Raw genomic sequence first — 3787 nt, forward strand, 5'->3', positions numbered from 1 at the left:
TTTGAGGGTATAAACTTTGCAGATGAAAAGATTTTGTGGAACAAATGTTGCATAGATTATGACATAGACATGCATAAGCACCATCTTGCATCAGCTTATCCATTAAATGATTTTTTGTGGTATTGCTGCCAATTTTGCATTTATGCAGTAAGTAGTTAAAGTACACTAAAAATTACTTTTGCTAAACCTGATCGTGACTAGCACACACCATAAAAACCTGATTGTGGTTGTTAGGAATGCACTATTGTACTTCAGTCGACAACCTTGGACATGAATCCCAAAATGTTGACCACAATGTCTTGTGTGAAATAAAAGAAATGGAGACAGCAAATAAACTGATTTAATTTTACAGAATTTGCTGTAATCTCTAAATTCCATCACAAATTAGAGTCATTTGCTAATAAGCCTATACAGGAAAATGATACAGTATATTTTTTTTTTCAGAAATCTATTTAACTTAACATTCATGTAAAAATGAAAACAAAGTTTAACATACTGCCACATGAAAACTTGGCCTTTCGTTTTATTGTTGTTCACAGAACAAAACATTGCCCCACTCTTAACTGAGTTCTACAATTTTAAGTTACCAAGTAAACAGAAAGTTGAGTTTCTTTTAAAATGGTTACTCCTCTGTTTCACGGACTCGAACAAATATATATATATACAGATAAAAAGAGATGGAAAACTACCATCCAAGAAAATCCAAGGTGCATTTGAAAAGACCCTGTGTTGAAAAATAAAAAAGAAGAGTATCAAAAGTTCTTATACCATGGTTTGTTCTAAATTCTAAATAACAAAAGCAGCTCCATATATCAGATCAGATGAGAAACGCATAATCGGTCTTCAGAATCCAAATGAACTAACGAAGCTCACCAGCATGGTTGAAAGAATGGTTTGACCGATATTATCTCTCACCACATCACATAAGTAGTATCAATTAGGCTTAACACTGTAACAAAACCAGAAACAGGAGATAACTGTGAAAAACTATTACCACTAACTACCAACCTCGATTTGGTTTCGGTTTGCTTGAACCCAACCACCACCAATAGATTCCAAATTCCCATTCAAGCCATCATCAACAAAGTCCCCAACTTTCTTCACCTTGAGCTCTGTAGGCTCAACAGGGTAATTCCCAGAGAAGCAAGCATAGCAGAAATTAGGGCTTTCACTCCCCAGCAACTTCTTCAAGCTATCAAAGGGCAAAAAGGCAAGAGAATCCGACCCAATGAAGTTCCTTATCTCTTCCACACTCATTCTATTGGAAATCAACTCTTCTGTACTGGGAGTATCAACCCCATAATAGCAAGACCCAATAATGGGAGGGCTTGCAATCCTCATGTGAACCTCCTTGGCACCAGCTTCCTTCAACAACCTAACAATCTTGGACGAGGTGGTTCCTCTCACAATGGAATCATCCACAACCACCACACGTTTACCCTCAAGCACAGCACGCACGGGTGAGAGTTTCAGCTTCACACCAAAGTCCCTAATCTTCTGAGAGGGCTCAATGAAAGTCCTCCCAACATAGTGCGACCTGATCAAACCCTGCTGAAAGGGAACCCCAGCTTTTGCAGCATACCCAAGCGCAGCCACAACACCAGAATCAGGAACAGCAATCACAACATCACAATCCACGGGACTCTCAGTGGCTAAAATCTCCCCGAATCTTCTGCGGGACTCGTACACAGACCTCCCGAAAACAACCGAATTCGGAAGCGCGAAGTAGATATGCTCGAAAATGCATTGCTTGGGTTGAGGATGGGACATCAGGCAGAGACTCTGAATACCGTTTTTATCCACCACGAGAACCTCGCCGGGGAAAACCTCTCTCTCGTACGTCGCTTCGATCAAATCAAGCGCGCACGTTTCGGAGGCGAACACGACGGCGCCGTTGCTCCTCCTCCCCATGACGAGGGGGCGAAAACCGAAGGGGTCACGAACGGCCACGAGTTTGTCCTCGGTGACAAAAACGAGGGAGTACGCACCCTGGAGCTTCTCGCAGGCGTCGACGATGCGGAGGATGAAGGGGCGGTGCTTGGAGGTGGCGATGAGGTGGAGGACGACCTCGGTGTCGGAGGTGGTGTTGAAGATGGAGCCAGAGTCCTCGAGGTCGGACCGGAGAGCGCGGTAGTTGACGAGGTTACCGTTATGCGCGACACCGACGGAGCCGAATCTGTAACCGGCGACGAAGGGCTGGACGTTTTTGAGCATGGACTGTCCGGCGGTGGAGTAGCGGACGTGGCCGATGGCGAGGCTGCCGGGGAGCTGGTCCAGCTTGGACTCGTTGAAGACGTCGGAGACGAGGCCCACGCCGGTGATGGATTGGAGGACGTCGTTGTGAACGGTTACGATTCCGGCGCCTTCCTGGCCGCGGTGCTGGAGCGCGTGGAGGGCGAGGTAGCAGAGGCGGGAGGCCTCCGGGTCGCCGTAGATGCCGACGACGCCGCACTCCTCGCGCGGCTTCTCGTCATCATCCCACGCGCTGTCGTCCGCGGCTGGGGAAGAGATAACATCGGAAAGGGGGTTTTTGGAGGATACGAGGAGGAGAGATTTGACGGCGGAGCGAGGGGGCGTGGGAAGTATTGAGGGCGTTTTGGGAAAAGCGTGGGTGTGATTGAAAGGCAGAGAAGAAGGTTTTGAAAGAGTGAGTGATGCTGCTGTTGTTGCGGCCATCACTTTGACTCTGAGATTGGAGCGAGTGACGAAACTAAGGAACACCAATGCTTCTTCTAGGTTTGGTTTCGTGAGTTAACTTTCCTTTACTTTACTTTTTTTTTTCTTCTTCTCCTTTATTTTTTTTTTCCTTCTATTATACATACTTATATATGCATGGTGGAAGTCGTTTCCCTTGAAAAGGAAAATGCAAACATTCACGCCTTATCGAACAACCCTTCTCCTGGCCCAAACACCACAATTTTGGGCTTTCTCCTTCGTGCACCCAAAGAAAGTCCCTTTACACCCCCCTTTCCGGAAAGTAACTCTTAAAACGGATTTTTTTTTTAATTTTTTAATTTTAGGACTTTTTCAAATCAGCAAATGTTACCAAACATGTGTATTGGGAATGATTGTTCGCAGATACGAAAATAGGAAATTTTATGTATTTGGAAACGAGTGATATTTTTGTATACTTTTAAGAATGATGGTTCCGAAAACATATAGTGGCCCACATGCATATTTAATTGTGTGAAACGAATATCTATCTACATCTTACAAAAAGTCGTTTTTCTTTTACATTCATTTAATTTGAAAATTATGATTTCTTTTTGTTGTATTTGGATAACACTTGTATATTTTATCATGTAAAACCAATATCTACTTACAAAAAGTCGTTTTTTTTTTTTACGTTCATTTAATTTGAAAAGTATGATTTCTTTTTGTTGTATTCGGGACAAAAGGGAATGAAAAATAATACAAATAAAAGGAAAGAAAAAGAAAAAGAAGGAAAATGATTTTTTTTTATTGCTGTTTGATATAAATAAAAGGTTTTTTTTCTTTATGTTTATTCATTTGGATTCACAGCGAGAAAAATATACACTTTGTATTCGTAAAATGATATTAGTATTTTTAGATAAAATCGAATATACAGTATAATTTAGGATCTCGTTGCAAATCAAAGGAAATCCTTTCCTAATTTTACTCCAAAATAAAGGGGAAAAACCCGCGTAAAGCGATTTTCTTTTTTTTGGAATTATTTTCCAAATGTAAAAACATTTTGAAAATATATGAATCTGACTTTTTTTAAAACTAAATTGAAATAAAACACTCATGAAAATATTATTATTCT

The 3787-nt window shown here is 41.5% G+C and overlaps 1 pseudogene across 1 annotated transcript; it reads right to left on the reverse strand.

Annotated features, from left to right (window-relative positions):
• Positions 1-691: 691 nt before the first annotated feature.
• LOC114169705 (amidophosphoribosyltransferase, chloroplastic pseudogene) lies at positions 692-2804 on the reverse strand (annotated as a pseudogene). The gene has a single exon (XR_014986666.1). The product of XR_014986666.1 is annotated as an amidophosphoribosyltransferase, chloroplastic pseudogene (transcript).
• Positions 2805-3787: the final 983 nt, after the last annotated feature.

This window comes from Vigna unguiculata, chromosome 11 (genome assembly GCF_037176805.1).
Source record: "Vigna unguiculata cultivar grain cowpea cultivar isolate G323 ecotype 2 chromosome 11, ASM3717680v1, whole genome shotgun sequence".
Taxonomy (NCBI): Eukaryota; Viridiplantae; Streptophyta; class Magnoliopsida; order Fabales; family Fabaceae; genus Vigna; species Vigna unguiculata.